Source organism: Coptis chinensis, chromosome 4 (assembly GCF_015680905.1).
Source record: "Coptis chinensis isolate HL-2020 chromosome 4, ASM1568090v1, whole genome shotgun sequence".
Taxonomy (NCBI): Eukaryota; Viridiplantae; Streptophyta; class Magnoliopsida; order Ranunculales; family Ranunculaceae; genus Coptis; species Coptis chinensis.
The window spans coordinates 77,332,901-77,356,203 of NC_141459.1; positions in this window are offsets into that span (position 1 = coordinate 77,332,901).

Here is a 23,303-nt window from a genome sequence, read left to right on the forward strand (position 1 = left end):
TAAAACGGATATTGATTGGTTATGCTTCGGAGATAAGTGTAGTGCATACTTTTTCAATGCGCTAAAGGAGAAAAAAACTTGAAACTTTGTAGGGGTTATAACAGATGCACAAGGCACAAAAAGAGAGGGGAAGTATCAAGTAGCAGCTGCTTTTCTCTAGTTCTATTCTGATCTTTTGGGAGTGCCCTCCGAAGCATATTGTGACTCTGGGTTTCTAAATAATCTCACAGTAAAGGAGATCGATCAGAATACAAGCATCTCTCTAATCTCCCCTATTTCTACATCAGAGATCAAGGAAGCCTTGTTCGATATGGAGGATAATAAATCACCAGGTCCTGACGGATATAATGCCTATTTTTTTAAAGAAAGTTGGGATACTATTGGAGCAGATTTTATCAGAGCTATCCAATATATATTCCTGCATAGGAAAATTATTGGAGGTATAAATTCCACCTTCCTCTGTCTCATTCCAAAGATGAAAAATGCATCTTCAGTTGGCTCTTATCGACCTATAGCTTGCTATAACATAATATATAAATGTGTGTCGAAAGTTATAACCAACAGAATGAAGACTTGCATCTCTGGGCTAATCTCAAGTTCCCAATCAGCCTTTATACCGGGAAGGTCTATTCAAGACAATCTTCTCTTAGCTCATGAGCTATTAAGGGGGTATTCGAGAAAGCATGGCCAGAAGAGATGTGCAATCAAGCTTGATATTAAAAAGGCATACGATTCTATTTCTTGGCAAGCTCTTGAAGCCATCTTGTGCCGATTCAAGTTTCCTAACTTGTTCATAAAATGGGTAAAAATGTGCTATGCAACTCCTACATATTCAGTTATGGTGAATGGGATGTTGGAAGGCTATTTTGAAGGAAAAAGAGGTTTGTGGCAGGGTGATCTAGTATCTCTGTATTTGTTTGTACTTGTCATGGAGATTTTGAGTTCACTTCTCCACCAAGATTTGCAGATGAACAGAATTAGCGCTCATTCAAAGTGCAGGAAGTTAACAATATCACACCTCTGTTTTGCGGATGATGTGTTTCTCTGTAAAGGCAATATCGAATCAATGAAGGCCATAAGGGATACTCTGAAAATATTTTCCGATGCAACAGGGCTTCTTTTCAGCAATGATAAGACTACACTTCTCACAGGCAGCATGAATGAAGCAGAAGGGCTAGAGTTGGCAGCAGTTCTGAATATCTCAGTGGTCGCTCCACCTATTACCTACTTAGGTCTCCCCCTCACTGCAACGAGACTTGGCATCAGAGAATGTTTGCCGCTAATAGAGAAGATTTCTGCTAGAATATCTAACTGGAAGAACAAAGATCTCAATAGAGCCGGAAGAGTGCAATTGGTGAAATCAGTCCTATCTTCTTTTCAAACTTATTGGGCTCAAATTTTTGTTCTTCCTAAGAATGTGATAGAAAAGGTGGAAAAGTTATGCAACAGGTTTATATTGGCAGGGCCAAACATGGAAAAGAAGATGCATCATGCGAGTAGTGCGACCCTCAGACTAGATAAAGAACACAGAGGGATTGGCCTTGTTGACACTAGAGTTTGGAATAAAGCAGCATATTGTGGTCTAGTTTTTAAACTTGCACATAAATCAGACAGTCTATGGGTCAAATGGTCATGGCAACATCACATCAAGCAAAAACATTTTTTGACCATGAAAGCCCAGAGGGACTGTTCATGGGTGTGGAGAGGCATAATGAAACACAGAGAGATATCATGGAAGTTCATTAGATATTGTATTGCAAATGGCAATGGTACCAGCTTCTGGCATGACCCGTGGTGTTCAGGCCAACTTATTCTCAATAGTCAAGCCAGAGCTCTACTAGCACATGCAGTCCCAGAAGATGCAAAGGTGTCATTAGTGATAGCTGATGGTGGCTGGTCAAGGATAATCACTGATCTACAGGAATGCGAGGTAAAGGAATAGATTATGAACACGGAGATTAATGCCTACATCACAGAGGACCAGTTTACATGGACACCTAACAGCTCAGGAGAATTCTCTACATCATCAGCATATTCTGTCCTAAAGAATGTGAGGAGTAAAGTCAAATGGTTCAAGATAGTATGGGGGAAGTACTCAGTCCCAAAACATTCATTCACAGTTTGGCAATTGTTTTTCGGAGCCCTTCCAACACAGAATCGACTGATGGCGAAGAAGGTTATAAATACTACAAAATGTTGTTTGTGTGGAAACCATGAGGAAAGTTCGGCCCATCTGTTTTTCGATTGTTCCTACTCTAAGTTAATCTGGGAAGAGTTCAAGAGGGCTATAGGACTACCAGTCACAGTAAGAGCATCCCATGATGAATGGTACTACTTAATGTGATTAAGTAGAACGAATACCATGGTGTCATAAGTGATTAGAGCATTCATTTGTGCAGCAGTGCAAGCCATTTAGACTGAGCAAAATTGGAGGTTGAAGAAAAACCGATTTAAAGCAGCTGATGAGGTAAGTCAAAAGGTCCTAAATAGTATGAAGATTTACATGGGGAAAACACTGGAATCAGTCCAGGAAGATGTGGGAACCAAATTTTTGTTGGCAAAGTTGGGAATCTTGGTAAGAGTCATACACAAAGAGGCAAGATAAGTTAAATGGGAAAAGCCAGAGGTGGGTACAGTGGTTCTTAACACTGATGGGTCGGTCCAAGAGGGGGTGGCAAGCTATGAAGGAGTCTTGAGGGATAGCTATGGGGAAGTGAAAATGGCGTACAGTGGAAGTTCTAAAAGGTTATCTGTAATATATCAGGAGCTTCTCGCAGTTTTAAAAGGGCTGGAAGATGCGGTATAGTTGAACATTAAACAACTTCAAGTGCAATCATACTCTATGCAGGGGTTCAGATTTTAACCAAAAAGGGGAAGCCACCGTGGTACTGTAGGAACCTGGTAGCACAAATTCAAGCTGTGAGTTTGAAGTTTGATCAATTATCCTTTGTCCATGTCTTCCGAGAGGGTAACCAAGTAGCCAATTACCTATCGAAATTGAACATAGAAGAGTGTAATGGTTTTTTGCTCTTTATTCCCCCTATGGATAAAAAAATGCATGTATTGATTATGAGGGATAAGGAAGGAAAATTGTATTTGAGAACCTGAAATAAATAAAGTTTGGGGTTCTGAACCCCTAGTTATTTAAAAAAAAAACTTTGTTTTGCAGATGTTCCAAAATTTCACGCGTTTCCATGGTATTTTCCTACCCTTCTTATTTCTATACTTTGAGGACAAAGCATGCTTTTGTTTGGGGTTGGCATAGAAACACACTTAATTTGAGGCACCTGTTAGGATATAGATATGTACAATATGGGCATATTTTCTAGTTAAAAAAATAAAAAAAATTCAAAAATATAAATAAAAAGTTTATGTTATGCACTTAGGAATATTGATGTTGTTTCTTTCTCTATGCTCTTAATAATCTAGAAGTTTCACGTTAGCTTTTGCATTATAATAGTTTTTAGAAACTTAGGTTAATATATAAGTAATAATCTTTCTATAAATATATCACATGAGCATTTATGTTTGTATTGGCAGTAAGTTTTTGAAATCTAGGCTAGTATACTTATTCTGCAAATCCTGTGAGAATATAGCCTAAAGCCTTATATGAGTGAAATATTTGAGAAATGACACAAGGGAGAAGTAAATTCCAAATAGAGAAATCCCACGTCCACTTGCTTGATCACTATGCCATATCCTAAGCGAGAAATGAAGCCCTTTTTGGATCGATATAGCCAAAAATTTAACCCTATATGAAATAATTTTCAGCTAGTCGCCCCTCTGAGCCTTTCTTTAGCCTTTCATAAACCGCAAATCCTTTACCCATTTATACAAAATAAATAAATAAATAAATCAGCCTACCCATCTTTGAATGAGTCTGAGAATAGAGATGAAGAATAGAAAAAAGAAAGACCTTTGAAATCAAGAATTTGTTAGTTGCTTCAAATAAGAAAACAAAGTTTCCATCCAAAGAAAAGAAAAAAATAAATAAATAAAAAGTTAGAACTCCAAAAACATAATCAAAGGAGCAAAAGCCAAAAAGAAAAGAAAAAAATGGCTAAGGATGGAAACAAAGAATAGAAGCAAAGTAAAGAACAAGGTTTTCTCTAGTTACATAATGTGAAGACTCTATTATCTCAGACTGATTCTTTTTGAATATCCATTTCCTTCATTCTTAAACCATCATCTAATCCCCGCAACACCTAATAAAGACCTTTAGCTCAATTAGGAATAGGTTGGTGTGATAGTAAGTGTCAGATGTGTTTGATCGACTTCGGCTTCCTTGTGTGTCATTGAGATTGTAAGGTAAAGTGTGCCCACTACACACTAGAGTGAACCAAACTTTAGTGGAAAAATCAATGTGGTTTTTGTCTTGACATTTTTGTGAGGACCTACTTAAAGATGTTATTCCAAAGTTTCAGAAACAGACCTATTAGTGCATTACATAGTATAGTTCATTATATAGATGTTTATCCGTAGATGATTGATTATTATGCACATATTAGCTTAGGTTTCGACTTGATTATTCTGTATTCATTGCTAGTGAGATGTATAGATATCTGATAATAAACAAGGAAACATTAGTTATATTTCTTAGTCGTTGTAGTATAGATGAAGTTTGTGAGTACCTTCACTAGAAAACTCTTACAAGGCTATAACTCGTCCACTAGGGAATTCCTAGTGGTTTAAGGCCTTGTTGCATATGGTTAATGCAATCGCACTCTGCGAAACGAGAGTAGTTAGAACTCCATTTTTGGTCACTTATTTTAATTTCTCATATTTGCTTGAGGACAAGCAAAATGTTGTTTGGGGGTGGTTTGATAAGAGCCCAAAACTGTAGTTTTAACCCTTTAATAATATTGCTTTTAGACTGATTATGTGATTAATAAATGAGTTAGTGTTGTTTATGTGCTTTTATGTATTTTAGGCATTGGAGTCACTTATGTGCAAAAATGTGTCCCTTTGGCAAGATAAAGGAGCAAAGGTTGGTTGCTAAGAAGTTCTATAATTAAAGACCAAGATTCAAGGAGAAAAAGCCTTTGTAAAGCCCGGTCAAAGCTGAAAAGTCAAAGTCAACGTGGGAAGAAATAGCGCATAAAAGTCAGTAGAACTTCCGAAGGCCGTATATTTGGACTCAGACCTCGGAATTGGGCCTACCATATGTCAAAACGACTGTCACGGAAAGAGCTCTCTAATGGTTTAATCTTTGACCTAATCAGAGAATAAGAAGTGGATGAAAAGGCTATTGCATTAATTTCCAATAGAGAAACCCTTTTTGGACCGAAGTAATCAAGTTTTGGGCTCGATTTTATGGCCCAAAACATAGGTCCAAAGCCCATGCACAAATTTGTAGACCTAGTCTCTTCTATATAAAGAGGACTAAGGCCGAACTCTTATGGATATCCTAAATTAGATAGATAATATAGATTAGTCTTAATTAATTAGTCAGTACTTAGTTTTTAATACAGTTTTGAATCATTAGACTCTTTTTTCATTAGATTAATAAAGTAATTTTAGATTTCTTCAAGGATGTCTTCTTCTTATTCATTTATTGATGATAGTTTGATGAATCAAAGCTAAAACCTCCATTAGAGGGGTCCGAGGAAGTTTTGATGAAAACTTGATTGTGATAGTGTAGATATAGTTGTGATCATCTATTCCACTCTAGAAAGTAATTAGTTCACCATGAGAATGAATTTAGTTGCTTCACATGCTAATTATTAGTTGGTAGAGATTTCCATGAATAATTAGGGATTAGAAATACCCAACCTTTACGTGAAAACGTAAAGATTAGGATTATAACAAATTCTATGCTAGTTTATTAAGTCGAATCAAGGTGGAATCAAATTCCCCTAATTCCTTCCCATATTCACATCATAGTATTGAATTGCCGTAGTTTAAATCATAACATCTAAATTAGTTAAATCACCGTCTTAGCATATTTTCATTTCATTACTCTCATCGATTTTGTTAGAATTACATAAACTAGGAAATCTTTACATCTAAACGAGCTAGGAGTGGAACGAATTCTCTACTTCACATATTGAACGATAACGAGAGTAGAACTTTGATCAATAGCGTAAACAACATTTAGTTTTACTTATTCATATCATAACTAGTTAAGAGTAGGTAAAACTATAGTTTTTACTTTTATCAATAAGGAAGGAATCAAGATGACATATCTCTAAGAAGTAACCTTTTGGGCCTAATCTTCCCTTTTGGGCCTAATCTTCCCGTACATCATGGGTTATTATGATCTAAAGGGAAACCTATCTCTGATAAGATATGGTCGAGGTTCAGACTTCTAAGGAGAGATGATTCCTAATAGGAAAGCAGAGTCCAAGGAGGGGAGAAAACTCACAAACAGTGAGTTTAGCCTAAACCTTAGGACTCCTAAGACTCCTCCTATATAAACAAGAGGAATTCACTCTTAAGAACTACGAAAAATAGGGTTTTATTCTTCTAAGCAAATAAGAAGATACGTAAGCAACCGCAAAGTGGTTCAACCCTGATTATTAAATCAACTAATCTCATTTCCATCTTTCCTCCCAAAGTTCTTCATCACACGGCACAGAGGAGGATCATAGGATACTCAAAAATTCCCTTACACCTACTAAAACACTAAGAAACATTTTCCTAATCTATCAATATCATAATACTAACCTTCTAAGACTACTAAAACTCACAAACTAGACTTCTAGACACTTCTAAATTAAGCTTAAAGAATAAAAACGACAATAATTTGTTTTTACTATATTTGGATTTACTAAAAAAAATTAGACAATAAACATAGACTTTATGTTCTACATCATTCTCCCCTTCTTTAAAATAACTCGCCCTCGAGTTTGCATAGGAATGGCAATTCTTCGATTGGAGCAAGACAAAAAAGACACAATAGCTTGATTCTTCCATATTTTCTTTTGACAATCCGACACAAAATTCTTGAGGCAAACACGAACATCAATCAATTTTTCACAAAACTTCAAGTATGGGTCTTCACAAATAATTTCTTTGGAAAATTGTGATATACCATATTCTCCTCCTCTTTAACAATTATTGTCTTTGTTCCTCTTGTCATCTTCTTTCTTTTTCTTGTTGCAATCTACGATGATTCTATTCTTTTTCTTGTTGCAATTGACGATAATTCTCTCCAACAATTTGTTGTGCATACATATGTTTTTCAGCAACTCTTTGTGCATAGAATTGTTGTTGCCTAATACTTTCTTGACAACAAAATTCATAACCTTGAAGTGCTTGAGATCGAATACTTTCTATGAGCAGTTTGTAATTGAGACAGCTTGTAAAAACAAATATGATAGTCTTGTTGATACCATAAACGATCATAGTAATCATGACGAGGAGATTTATAATACTCAAAATCAACATCTCAAAGATCGTTTTGTAGCTCACATATTTTTGTTTCAATAGCACAAAATCAAGCATGAAGTTGTTATGGATTTAATTGAGAAATTTTCTTACATTTTTTTTGGGGTGGTGGTGGTGGTTTAATGAAAACAATGGTGGGTAAAGATCGTTGGTGGTAGGGTGATGGGGGTCAAAGATTAAATGTTGATGGTAGAAAATCAAACCTGAAAATGTAGAGGTTGTTCTATGGTTGGTGCGTTGTAATTGATTGAAAATTCCTACCTTTGACTTCTTGTTGTGATCTTCAATGGGGAAAGATTGTATCAACACTATGGGTGGTGAGACACAAATTCTTCAATAAAAATCTTCAATCCAAAAATAGTTTGAACAAAAGAAAACCAGTATTTACGTCCTGGGAACGTTATTTAATTTCAAATTGGATATCAATTGTAGAATACAGTCAGAATCTGATACCAATTGACGTAGCGGAGGCGATATTAAAAGTTCATTAGAACATTAAAGAAATAAATTAAAACATAAGTTTATAGATAATATTGAAGAGTTGATTACAATTTTCGTCCATGAAATTCTTTATATAGAGAATTTCATCAAATCATCTTGGAAACCTAATAAAAAACTAAAAAACATTTTCATAATCTATCTATATCATAATAATAACTTTCTAAGACTATTAAGAACTAACAAATTAGACTTCTAGGCACGTCTAAATTAGGCTTAAAGAATAAAAACAAAAATAGCTTGTTTTTAGTAAATCGTTTTTAGTATATTTGGATTTACTAAAAACAATTAGACAATAAACATATGCTCTATGTTCTACATCATAAACACAAACTTTTGTTATTACACATATAACAGGCCGGGTTCCACGCAATGCAGCAGCAGGAGCTCATTCTTTGCTACAATTCAAATGGGAGGATATAAAAAGTTGTGTGGAGAGTGTACAATGCTCAAGGAATAGAGGAAGTATAATGGTTTGCACCGTGGCGGCTGAAGTGGCAGCTTAAATGGAGGTTATAAGTGAGAGGTCCTCGGTTAGCAAGGGGACAATAGGGAAACCATTCTTTAGGATCAGGAGAGTGTAAATACCACTCTTTAACATATATATCTATGATGATTAACAAAAAAAAATAGAAAAAAAGTGAGTGGGGTTTCAACGTTCAATTCTGTTTTTGTCCGAGTACTTTCATTGGACTTTCTTTTCCTTGCACATTATGTTTTGCTAGCTTCTTGAAAATTTAACGAAACGTTCTTCACTATCGGAAAAACAAATATGAGTAGAGGTGGTGAGAAATTTCATAACCAATATCATACATTTTGTCTCCATAGCCGACACTAAATCCCAACAAAAATAATTTTGACTCGGAGGAATTTCTTTGTCCAGAACAATAGTTAGTCCAGAATATTAGTTGAGTCCAGAATATTAGTTGGTTCTCTACTTCTTTGCTGGAAATGTTGATAACTTATTGGGTACTACGTACAATCAAGAGTATTGTTACGTTGCTGTACTGTGGAAACTTTCTCTTCAGTTGGATGAGGATTCTATATGCAATTTAAGAATCATCAACACCCTTAGAAGAGTCTCTGAAAGTCAACTCGCTTAACAAGTTAGCATTCGGAATTCCAGGCTTATAGACCCAAAGAGTGTTGTCCGGTTTCTTTTCGTTCCTCCTCGGATTCTCTTCTGATATGCTAATATATTAAGTGTAGGCATCCTAACTAACTAGCTGGATAGCTGGATCAACTTCAAGTGAGCACGTTAATTAGGTCATGCGGAGTGATACTCTTGGCCTCATAACCAAGTCCTGAATTCTCCAACACCTCTAATGATCTAGCCAGAAAACAGTTCACCTCTGTAATTTTGATTGCTTTAACCATCAATCCGTATTCACTCAAATGGGAGCTAATTTTAAGTATTAATAATGGTCACATTGATTGTTGATCAATTATAAACTCTACCTTTTGTCATAGTGAACAAGATTGACTCTCCCAACTAAAAGGATTTAAGAGTTCAAATTCCAAACAGTTCGAACTACTAAAGGTTCAACCGTTCAAGCACTTCACTCTTGCCACTAGACGCCACTGAAATAATCGGATTTAGTTTAGAGCTAGTAACTAAGTAACGAAACCAATTGTATTTACTGCGGATAAAAATTTAAGTCTAACCACTTGAAGTAAAGATTCAATTATACATATTGTTATGACCTAAAAAACCCTTCTCCCCTTTTTTCCTCCCTTCTATCCACTCATCTTATTCTTTTTATACTGCTGACCTATGGGCCTCATCTTTCGAACCTATGGGCCTTATAGGCCTAAATAAGGCCATAACAGTTGCCCCCTCTTGGTACCACAGACCATTCATTTGGTATGTGATGCCAAGAAGCCTGAGTTTCCATTCCACCATTGTAGCTTCCGCAAATAAGTTTCTCAACATCTCTTATTTTCATGTATGCGGTATATACACACTAATGGCTATTTGCCACAAAAATACTAACAATAGCCACAACAGTTTAGGCAGGCAGGGGTCACTAAAACTACGCACAACTTTAACTATTAGACCTTTTTAGTTATGCTGTTTTTGGTAACTGAAACTGAAATTGAAGAGTGTAGGTAATTAACTTTTTACTAAATTCATCCCCGATTTTCTTGCTATCAAATATTGATCGATACAATTCATCATCACAATCTAGCCAAACAAACCAAAGATGCAAGCATTAAAGCAGATTTGAATAATTGATTTGATAAAACACTTGTAAGCGATAAATGGTAAACAAGGATGCTAAAGAGCCATTCATGATAAACAGTTTAACTAAGCCATTGAAAGAGTTGCAAGAATGACATCCTGTGTCATGCACTCATGTGGAAGAAATATGTCTAGTGAGCCAACATATAAAACAATAGTTTTGTACAATGAAGGCATACCAGGCGCTGTAATAACAACTCCAAATCAGAACACCACAACCAATACCCAAATAGATAGGCAAATACGATTATAAATATCCGACAAAAGAAAGATCTAATAACTTTGAGTACAAATGAATCAAAGTATCTTGGCATAGCACAAGAAATAAAACTAAAAGATCAATAGAAGCATACCCATGCTCCTGAATAATGTGATCTGCGAAGCCTTACCATCTATCTTGTCAACCACACAAAGAAATAATATATAAATATGTATAGATGCTTATTAAAGTAAAATCATAACCATGCCCCTGAAGATTGTGCACTGCGAACCCCTACCATCTTATCATCAAATTATGTTATGCTTCCAAACAAACTTATACAAAACCGACCAATGGAAGTAATAAATAATACTAGGGAGAACACGTACATTGTCAACACCGCCCGATCGATCTATCTACAACTATTTCAAGGGGGGCATGCCGAGTCAAAACAAGTTAGAACCCCTCATTTTCTTTTACTGTTGAACTATCATATGTCTTGATATCAAAATAGGGAAAGGAAAAAGATGAGGAAAAACGGAAAACAAATAACCTACTCGATGTTTTCAGCATCAACAGAGCTGAAGTCGATACACACTATACACCAAAACCAACATGACTTATTTGCGTCTCTTCAAACTTAAAAGAATACAAGACCAACACGATTACACAGGCCTTTCGAACTTCACTTGGTACTCATGTAGAAATTCCATACTAAGGGAAAACGAAAATTCCCACCCTGTTCAGGAAGGACGAATTTGGGATCCTTCTATCATGAAAAGCAACACCAGTGACCAGGAATACATCTCCAAAGCATGCTCCTTTTGCCTTAAAGCCATCAGAAGTCCCTGTATTTATGATAAGATCTTGCCGTAGTGCTTGGATAGAAGCACATGTGACAAGTGATGCTAAAACTGTGCCCACACTATCAACCCCTGAAACACCCTCTTTTCCAGGCCAGATCATATTAATATTCACATCCTTGTAAATAACTTAATACCATGATATTCCCCATTCCCATGGGACTCCTTTTGGAAACACTGAATCGACTTGTTCTGATAACTAGAATTTGGTAACAAGCGGAAGTGCTTCAGTTTAAGGGCATAACTGACACATCCATAAATGTAAAATATATTCTTACATAGAACACCCAAACAAACCACTGGTACATGCATAAACTGTTTACCCCATGAAAGAAAGCTCATTCTTCTATGTTTCCATGCTGAACAAGGTACATTAAACACAAATAAATGGTGCAACGAGAGCACAATCCATCTTTATGAATGTCGGTCGCCATTTTCCTCATAATCCACTCTTTCCTTTTGAACAAGTACCAAGTATTTGTTATATTTGTGTGCCCCCAAGTTGATGCCGGCTAGTTTGGTACAACAAGCCTGGGATCAACTAACTAAATATAACTATTAACCATTGGATCCGCATATCATCTTGCCCCCAAGTACTACTACTCCTTAAGAATTCATATAATTTTGGAGATTCCAGGTAAACCATTATCATGTGCTATGTGTTCAGAATCTTCGATAGATGATCTTGGAAATACTTAGTCATGTCATTATCTTGTTTGTTCCCGAGTTCTGTTAATCCTCAGGAATACTTGGCCTTTTCCTTGCTTAGGTTGCCCCCAAGTGTTAATTAGGACACCCATTCGTGCCCTTTTCATTTTTCGAATTAGCCCAAATGCTGCGTCTAGGACTTGCACCCCTTTCCTGTTTTGGAGTGGCCCAAATGCCGCGTCCAGGACTTGCGACCTTTTCATTTTTTGGACTGGCCCAAGTGTCGCATCCAGGACTTGCGCCCTTTTCATTTTTCGGACTAGCCAAGCTAAGACACCCATTTGTGGCATTTTTATTTTTCGGACAGGCGTACCATGCCACATCTAGGACACCTATTTGCGCCCTTTTAATGTTTCAGATGGGCGTACCATGCCAAGTCCGAGACACCTATTATTTGCCCCCAAGTCTTTGATTCAGACCGGAATGGCCCCTAAGTGTTAATTAGGACACCCATTCGTGTCCATTTCATTTTTCAAATTGGCCCAAATGCCGCATCCAGGACTTGCACCCTTTTCATGTTTCAGACTGGCCCTTACGCCGCGTCCTGGACTTGCGCCCCTTTTATGTTTCGGATTGGCCCAAATGCCACGTCCAGGACTTGCGCCCTTTTCCTGTTTCAAACCGGCCCTTATGCCACGTTCAGGACTTGCGCCCTTTTCATGTTTGGATTGGCCCAAATGCCGCGATCCGGGACTTGTGCCCTTTTTTCGTGTTTTGGACTGGCCCTTATGCCTTGTCCAGGACTTGTACCCTTTTCATGTTTCGGACTGGCCCTTATGCCGTATCCAGGACTTGCGCCCTTTTCATGTTTTGTACTGGCCCAACTCCCGCATCCAGGACTTGTGCCCTTTTCATGTTTTGGACGGGCCCAAATGCCTTGTCCAGGACTTGCGCCCTTTTCATGTTTCGATCCCTTTATGATTATCAACATAAGAAGATATTCTAAGATGAAAATTTGAATTTCAAATAAATTATCACTCATAACCAAATTTGAATAAAGGGATGAATAAAAAAAAATTTGAATAAAGGGATGAATATATGAATGTCAGATATTGGGTACTCACATCCGTTAAAGTCAAAATTTGAGAATCAGTTGCAGTATGGTTTCTCTGTTTTATTGTCTGAGAATTGAGAAAATTCCAGAGTAATAAAGAAGTTGTGGACATCTAGGTTACAAGTGCCTATCAACGGAAAAGGATGTAAAGCCCTACAAAATATCAATTACAATTTCATGTCCATGGGACTCGTTCACTAAAGGTACACATCTTAAAATCCTTAAGATCAAATGTAGCCCCAGAAAATATGTCATCACCTTATTTCTCAACCTACTTAATTGGCTATACTGGGAATCCAATCAACCAATGAGAAGCCAATACACATCCTCATAAGAGTCACAAAGGATAGACAAAAGCATAACTATATTTATCAGAAAATGACAACAACACAATGTATACTTGGAACCACACCATTTTTTGTTTATCTTCTTCAATTATTCTTATAATTCAAAACACCTCCTCAAGGCCTTTTGTATGTATATGTATCTTCGAAAATGAAAATCCCATGCAAATGCCAATAATCTCCAAACATATCAAGGATTAGTGTTATTTGTAGGATTCATTTCATAACCATTTATCGTTTTCCATCTACAATAAGTAACTGTTTCAAACATAGCTTCAAAAATGACCAAGCCCCAAGTTTTTCAATTACATAAAATAAGCTCAAATTAACCATTTAAAAGTAAAATTGAGCTGAAAGAAGTCTAGCTTGAACAAAAAACCAGTCTCTACAACATTCAAATAACCAAAACCAATCAATACTTACCACACCATCAGTATCGCCATTAAGAGTATGAGAAACAATCAAACCATGAAAAGACCTTGGACTAGGACTTAAACCAGCAGCAACCATATCATAAATAACATCAGAAACACCTGTAACATCACGGTTATGAGCTTTAAGCATTAACTCTTCCATAAAAGTGAATCTTAGTCCTTTCTCTTGAGTTGAAGGTGAAGATGAAGAAGAGGAAGGGTCAGTTTCTTTGGAACATTCCTTTTTCTTTTTTTTTTTTTTTTCTGGTGTTGAAACTGTAGAAACAACAACACCATTGTTGTTGAACCTTGAGAGTGATGTTGTGAAGAAGAGAACAGGGTGTGTAGGATAAGGATTTGTGTAGGTGAATTTTAAGGGAATTGGTGCGTAGGTTAAGACGTTTGACATTTTTTTTTTTTTTTTTTTTTTTTTTTTTTTGAAGAGGATAAATTTTTGGATAAGGAAGAAAGAAGGGGTTTCACCAAGTAGGTAATTCTTCCCCTGATGGGTTAGAGAGCAAAACGATGCGGTGGAGAACAATAACTTTTTATTCTGCTCCCCACAGATGGCGCCATTGTTATGACCTAAAAAACCCTTCTCCCCTTTTTTCCTCCCTTCTATCCACTAATCTTATTCTTTTTATACTGCTGACCTATGGGCCTCATCTTTCGGACCTATGGGCCTTATAGGCCTAAATAAGGCCATAACACATATCACCAGTCACATTGATTTAGATTATACAACCAGAAAAAGGATCCATGCGTACCTGGTACAACTCAAGTATCTTGAAAGCTTAGATACATTTTTTGTCAAATTGATGATTTCTCTATAAGCTCGAGCTTTTGTACAATGGCACATTCTATGAATATGAGAAGAGGCTCGGGTGAGATAACAAATAGAAATTAGGGTGGAATAATCTTAACACTCCTTTCAGCGGGACAGGCTGGCATGAAAACAAACATAAGTAGACAAGAGGGAGAAAGAACATAGGTGGGACACACCTGGAAATTGGGATGGAACGGAGGAATAATCTCAAAACTCCCCTTGAGCAAGACATGCTGAAAACAAACGAAAGTCAAAGTCGACACTTTTTTTTTGTGAAACGTCACCCAACAAGACATCTTATAACCTAAACTCATATACCATATTAAATTGCCAATTTCTTTATAAACTCAAACTTATGTGTACTTGAAGTTGCACAAAATATTTAAAAAAAACGCCCACATGTGCTTGTTTCTAGCGTGTCCCATTGAGGAAGAGTATTGAGATTATTCCACCCCCATTTTATTTGTGAGTCTCATCTATTTCTATCCCCAAGCCTCCTCTCATGTTCATAAAAGTTTTCTCTTTATATAAATTTGAGCTTATGGAGAAATTGGCAATTTGACTTTTATCATATTAGATATTTATTAAGATTACTTTGATGTCATGGCTGGAGTCCCCTTTCGGTCATTGTCTCTAGTTTCCTCCGAACACTCTAGTCTAGTGCATCTAAATGTGTGGTAACAAAATCCATCTCATATTCTCATGACTAACACACAAACGAGTGACTAAATTATTTCGCTCCAAAATTAAGTTACCTAAATATTAATCAACATTTCCGTAACTTATATCGGTTTATCTCAAAATTTAATTAGTAAACACTCTGCCGGTTAACACCATGAGTCAAATGGTTGTTTAAAGCAATGAGAGAACAAGTCTAATGACAATTACTTAAGAGCATTATTTGACATTCATAGGAAAGAGTAATACTAAAACTTGACTGATTAATATTGAGCAAAACTTGCATTTGGAGGAATGGAATGTTAACAGAAGCAAACTCATCTTCTAAAATAAAGAAAACACTAAGCTAAAACAGAATGTTTCAACTCTCACTCAAGGATTAGCTTTAGCAGTAGTGCGACGAATGAAAGGAAGTGGGATCTCAAATCCTGCATTTGGGATCAAGGTATCATCCAAGCCTGGAATATATTGATGGTCTGATGCACCAGGCATAGTGCTACTATCTCCACCACCAGAGCATGGTGGAGTGTTATACCTTGCAAATCATGGAACGGTTATGCTTCCATCTCCGCAAATAATACATTCACTCTGTTCATTTTTGGCCTTCTGTGGGGATGTTGAAACTTCGCGACCTGACACGATTAGTTGGCTCATAAGAAGTAGCATGGTAAGGACAAGAAAGGAAGAAACTAGAGAACACTTTGGTTTACAAGCCATTGCAAAGAGATACTCAAAAAAAGTTAAAGCAGTGTACCGCGTATAAGGAGTGAGGAACCAAGGGTCCAGTGTTGTTATTCTTATATATATAGTTAGAGAGTTGTGGTGCTGTTAGTTGATAGATGGGTGTGAGCTAAGACAGTAATGAGCTCTTCTTTTTCTATCATTGTTGATCAGTCCATTAAAGCATTTATTGTAGTGATCTAAGAAACTGATCACTATTAACAGTAATGAATTGCTAAGATGAAAGATCAAGATTGAAATCAAGTTGAAATAATCTTTGTTCTTGAATAATAATATCGGTTACAGTATTCTCTCTTTTTCTCTCTCTTACTCTCAGTTTTTCATTTTGTTGTAATGATCTCCAATGAAATAATCTTTTCCTTGCTAGTCTATTTATAGTTCTTTTAGAATAGCTTGGACCAATCCCCTCTTGACATGTGTCCATCCTCTCCTTCTTCCTTCCTTTTCCCGCTTTCCTGCAACATATCAATTGTAATACAAAATATCAATAATAACCATCGAAATATCAAATTGACGATATTTGCCCACCACATCGCCCCCTCTCTCGAAACTTTCAAATTTCAACCTGCAAAATTTGAATGCTTCGAGAATCTATCAGAATATGAACAGTTTCAAATTTTAAAAATTTCAAAAAATCAGGTAGTTACACCGAGAAATCTGAACAGTTATCACGAAATATTCACTATAAAAAGAGTTTCACCGCTTTCTCTCTTTTCACTTTCCCCAAAAAGCTTTCTCTTTCCAAACCCCACCACCATTATCGCCTTAAGAAAAGCTTCAATTTGTCTGTACTTGCTGTTACTTTCAACAAATTCTTCTGCACAATATCAGGTTAGTACTACAAAGTAACTTAACATGTTATTTCTTATTCCGATTTCATAGTTTCTTGAAAATATTTTAACTGATCTCACCATCTTTTTTTTTCTAGATTATGTTACTTAGTGTTTAGGCTTTGAATATTTGAATATTACCTGTGTATCCTTATACTAATTAGATTTTTAACACCAATCTTTGACAGTATGGCTAGGAGAAAAACTTGTGTTAACTTTATACGTACTTTCTCAAAACAATCCCGGCTTCGACATCAAGAACATATGCGTTTAAGACACACCTCTTCACCTCGAAACCCGACATTATCATCACGAGACACCGACACGTGCTTATTACATAATATATTATATACTTATACTATATATAGCGATAGTAGCTCAGATAAAGGATATAATTCTAATAAAAAATTTATTGTTTTTAGTGATACCACCATGTCGAACGAAAGTACTGAGTCTGCAACTTGCATCAACTCGTCTGCTTCTGCTTCGTCATCTCAATGAACTGAGTTTGCCAAACCAGAATGGCATGCCTCCTATTTGGCTGATGGTTTACCCTGCCATCCATTCGAGACTGTTGATTCTGACACCGATCGCGAGATTATTGATGAATAGAGTATTTGGAGTGGCGGCTTGAACCCTTATTTTCTAGAAAGACCCAACTTACATCTAGTTAGAGCTGCCTATCAAATTCCAGACTGAATCCAACTTCGACACTATGCTGGAAGTAAAAAAGGAACTCAATGCCAAAGTGGCAAGCTCAACACCACCATTATCACTGTTGGACAATTGGCTGCCGGCTTACGCCTTCCCCTTTCTACCCTTGATCGAGAAGTACTGGACTATCTAGCCATCTCTCCTGGTCAAGGCACAGGTAACTTCTGGAGATTGTTGTACATTTGCAACTTCTACAATTCTCATCTTGAACCTGATGTCCGATCTTTGAAAAGAATTCGTCTTATAGATATCCAAAAACACTATTCCTTTATTGAACGTTACGAGAAAAATAACCATGATACGAAAGTACCCAGTGGTTATTTTTATCCTAAGAAACGAATTGGCTGTGCTGGTATTATAAGGATAAATCGAGATAATGACTTCCGATGGCCATTATACCCTATCATTGTTTTTGGTCGGTGCGAATCACTTGAACCGATAGTAGTTCCATCTTTGGCGCACCCTGTTTTTAACCTCAATGGTATGTTATCTTTCAATATCCTCTCCTTCTTTATCTTGAGCCTTGATTCTGACTTATCTACTATTGCGAGCTTATTTCAGTTCCTAAACCATCTTTGATGAGAAGTCTTGGGGAATCTTCTAGAGTAATAGATCTTCTAAAAGGCACTGATAAAGAGATCAATGTTTGAACTGGCGCTGAAATTTATGGCAACCCAAAACTGATTGTCGAACTCATGGATATCGCCAACTATGTTGCTCCTTTATACTACTTAAAGAATTATGTTCTTCGAGGTCAAGATTCCTTACCTTCCAAACCATGTCCCTTACAACCTTGTTCTTCTGAACAAACGTTACGAATGACTTTCAACTTTACTTAACTACCCGTTAATACTCCCCCATGTTATTTTACATATATGCAAATTGGTTTTAAAATTACTGTAGATCTTTTCCCTCAAATCAAACAAGAAATTCTTGACTTCTATAGTTATCCTCTTTTGAATGACGTATTTGATCAGCATTGTTTATGTTTCACAGATATGGCATCTCGTATTCCACAAGTCCCTGTCAAATCCTCAAAATTATTGGATAAGATTTTGAGCAAAAAGAAAACCATGGATGGCAGTTCTTCCCAAGCTCCTACTTCTTCCCGAGATAAAAATGTCGATCCCATTCATCATTCGAAGACAAGAAAAGAACCACCCAATCCTTTGGCTCCACCAGCCTCTAAAATAAGCAAACCCATCAGATCTACTAAAATTGCATCTATTACTTTACCTTCGAAAACTTCCACCCTTCCACCTAACACAAACCCTATTGCTTCTGCCTCTTCTTCGCCCTCCAGTGACTTTGAAGTTAAACTCATTATGTGAGATCAAACCAACGTCCAAAACACTGCTTCTCTGTTATCTAAACCTGCAGTACCAGATCTCGGGGAAACTCTTGTGACAAATACTATACTTCCTCGAGATAGGCGAGCAATTGTTGCAATCAGCTCCGATGAACGATTTCAACTTCTGTGTTATTCTATTGAAAAAGTAAGTTTCTATGATTTCCCTTATTCTTATCTACTTATTTAGTATTCATAAATCATATATTCTCCTTCTCAGGTCAAAATTGCTGTGGTGGGGCAATTTGATTATGAAATGTCCTGCTTTCGTCAATATAGAGAAGAAAATGTTCAACTGAAGAAAGATAAACATCATCTTGAGCAAACTCTAGAGACCGAAAAACAACATTCTGCCAAGATGAAGAATTTTTTTGACGACACCTCAGCTATGAATGAGAAAGTGTCCGCATCTTATCAGTCTATGGAGAAAGAACTTACTCAAACCAAAACCTCCTTTGCTACTGAAAAAACTACCTAGACGACTCGACAAAACAATCTCGAAGTTGAACTGAAAAAAGCCTATGCCCAAGTTGCTTCATATGCTGCCAATATGGAATATGTGGCCGAGACCATGAGAAGCTTACAGAGATACATTCCTGACGATGTTGCCGAAGAGAAAGGGCTAGATTCTGACACTGAGAGCGAGATGCCCTCCGAACCTACTGATACCGATGCTATAGATTCTACCCTTCATATAAATGATGGTGTTGGGACTGGTGACACTACCTCTTTTTGTGTGTGTAGATGAGTTGATGGGTGATGTAGATAGATGAAGATCGTTGAACAAATAGAAGCGTATCAAAATCTAATTATCCCTCAATAAGTAAAGGATGAGTAGGGTATCGTTCCACTTTTAAGTGTATGTTATGTGAAGGACAGGACTGGAAAGGGGGTGGTTTGAGGGATTAAAAACTAATATTGTAGAGATTGTAGATTCTAATGCTAAACTAAGCTAAACTAACTAAACTGTTGAGAATTTATAAGAGAGGGAATTCAAGAGATTAGAATCCACCAATACTTTTGATCTATGACCTTCTGCTTCATGGTTGTTCATACAAGTAGACTACAATTAGGCAATCGAGCGAGTGCTGATGCCCTCTTGGACGAAACATCGTTAACAATTAACTCTACTTAAGGTTGTTCCTATGTTTATGCTATTAATATCTTCTTTCCTTTTATGTAAGCTCGGGCAGCCATTCAATGTATTACCAAGAGCAACATCAAGGGGTACTTCCTAATAGGGCGGCCATTCAATGAATCACCACTTAAGGCAAACACAAAGAATACTTCCCCTAGGCAGCCACTCCCTGAGCTACCCCTTCTAAGGCAATGATAAGTGTTCAAAAGTAATGATTTAAAACCCCAATTATGTGTATGTTAGTCTCCATTTTATATTTAAATATTCTAATATGATGCAATTTGAGTTTTTGCAGGTCAAAGAACCTAAATGTGAAATATGGAGGGAAAAGAAGTCAAACAAGTAAAAAAGGATTCATTGGGAATTACAGCTAAAGGCCTAGGGCAAAAATGTCATATTAGTCTCCATAAGTGCCAAGCCTAATGGGACTCTAAAAGAGGATAATAATTGAGTTAGAAGAGTCTTCAATCTGATCTTAAAGCCTTAATTTTGACTTCATAGGAAGATGAGATCAACATGGAAAAGAAGTCAGACTTTCACAAGAATTAGGAAACTGAAAGCTATCAGAAGCTGCAGCTTGGAAAATAGCCTGCAGGGCAAAGTAGGCCACGTCCAACTTTGGTCCAACCGAATTTAACTTTTCCAGGATTGCTTCTAGAAATATTATAGAGAGTTTGACACCAAATAAACATAGGATTTGGATCTCTATCCAGACGAGCATGTAAGCCAATATATAAGGCACAAAAACCTGAGTTTATATCATCTAGGAAATTTAGTTTTTGCATCTTAGATCTAGAATTAAGAGAGAAGAAAGTTCAGACCTTTTCACCATTAATAGCTATAAAGATTATTCCTTTTCATATTGTGTTCATAGCATAGTATGAGGGGCTAATCTCCCTTCTCTTGGGAGGGGAGATGAAGCCTTTTTTGTATGTTTTAGTTTAGTTCTTCTTCTATCATGTTTTAGTTTAAATCCCTCATTGAGTTTCTTCTTATTCGTCCATTGATCTAACGCTCCTGTGGAGGTTAGGAGGTCTTAGGGTAATTCAAGATTGTGTAGAGCCAAATACCACAAACCCTAGATTCTTTTCTTCTAGTTTATAGTGTTTTAGTGTGATGATTGGATTCTTTATGGCACCTCAATTAGTTGTATGGTTAATGCCACATGTGGATTTTCCATGGCACCTAGAGTTGTATATTGAATGCCACTTAAAGCACAATTTGGTTAGATAGAAGATATCATTGGAGATTGAAGAAGTATTTGATGGAAAGATAGAAAGCACGTTGAAAGCCACATATTATTATCATGGTTATGAGCATAAGGTTTGTAGGTATGGTGAGTTTCTATTGGTGATTTATATTAAACATGATAGGTAGATCTGTTAGACTAATTCTATGATTTTGGTGGATTCATCTCTCCCAAGATATTCTCTCTCTTGATTCATATTCATATATTTAATTTAGTTTATTTTATACATAGTTTAAATCTCAAATCAAATCAACCATATATTACTTATTACTTAGCCACATCTTTTACTTGCATCCATTAGAGTAATTTAGATTAGGAATTTCTATTACTATCAACTAATTACTTAGAGTAGGATTGATACCTTGCTAGCCATTATACTAATCAATATATATAATAGGCTAAGTAAGATTTGCAAAAGATACGTAACACAAACAACGATACAAATAATTACGTGTTGCGTGCTTTTACAATGGCGCCGCTGCCCGCTCTAAATTGATTAGGTGATAGAATATTTAGTTTAGATTACTTTAATTTAGGAATTCATATAGTATAAATTGCATATTTAGTATAATTAGATTATTTTAGTTTAATTCAATTAGATTTGCATAGTAGAAAGTATTTGCATAAAGTTTAGTGTTTGTTTAATAGAAAAGAATAGTACATAAAACATATTTATAAATTTCAAAAAATTCTGAAATTTTACAGAGTTGATCTGTACAGTATCGGTAATTTATTGAAATTTTTTGGAATTTTTAGTACTTGTCTTACCTGAGTAACTAACATCGTCTTTGCAGTACCTCATTTTCAGTTTTTAGGACACAAGCATCTGTAAAAACAGTCGAGCAGAGTTATTTGCACAATATAAAAAATTCTAAATTTTTTACAGGAGGAACCTCGATTCGTCAGGAGCTTCCAGTAAAAATTTGAATATTTTTTGACCTGTTTTGACCACTTAACTAGTTGCTTGTTTTCAGTGTGTTTCTGCAGCTTTTCAGGACCAAGGTCTCTGGAAGAACAGTCGAGAAGAAGGATCTATAAAATTCTAAATAATCCAAACTTTTTACAGGATCATCCCTGACACGTTAGGGGACTCCAGTAAAAATTTCGTGATTTTTAGTGCTCTTTTACTTATTTATTCAATCGATTGTTTACAGTGTGTGTAGAAAACTTCTCACTGGACTCTGCAGGATTGAACAGTAAAGAAGAGGGACTTACCAAGCTCCGATTGCTCTGAAATTTTACAGGCTACTTTCTGGACGTTTCAGGTAGCTTCTATAAAAATTTCAAAAGTTTTGGACTTGTTTTGCTTGCTGTAACAGTAAGTGCTTCTCTTCCACCGTGAATCCCCTGTTAGCGGTTTCATAATTAGCATTAATAGTTAGCATCATATAGTTTGATAATATAATTTAGTTAATTAAGTGCATATTATATTATTTTACATAGCTTTATTACTTAGTGCATGAAAACTTGGTTTCGTGATTCACCTCGTAAACATTTAATCAGAAGAGTTAATTCTTGTAACAATCTTCCAATTCTGGTTTTGGAAGAGACCACACCATCAAACTCAGGATCTGATTCTGATTCTGAAACACACACACCACTAGTAGACTTAGAAGATACACCAGAGAGAGTACCATTAGACACCATGGCTGATCAAAGAACTCTTAGCACCTTGTTTCAACCTATCGCGGTTCAACCACCGAACTGCATAGTGATGCCCGACAATAATAATAACTATGAGATTAAGCCCACTATTCTTAATATGTTGCCAAGATATTATGGCAAAACAAATGAAGAACCATATAATCATCTGAGTAAATTCTTGAGCATATTAAGTACTTTTAAAGCACCTCATCTTTCCCCTGAAGAGACTAGATTAAGGTTGTTCCCATTGACTTTTGAGGATGCCGTACTACATTGGTATAGATCCCTACCCTCTAATTCTATAACTACTTGGGAGCAACTATCACAAAAGTTTATGAAACAATATTACCCTTTACGTAAAACTGAAGCCATGCAATTGGCTATTTCAACCTTCAAAGGAAAACCTAATGAAGAGTTTCATACAA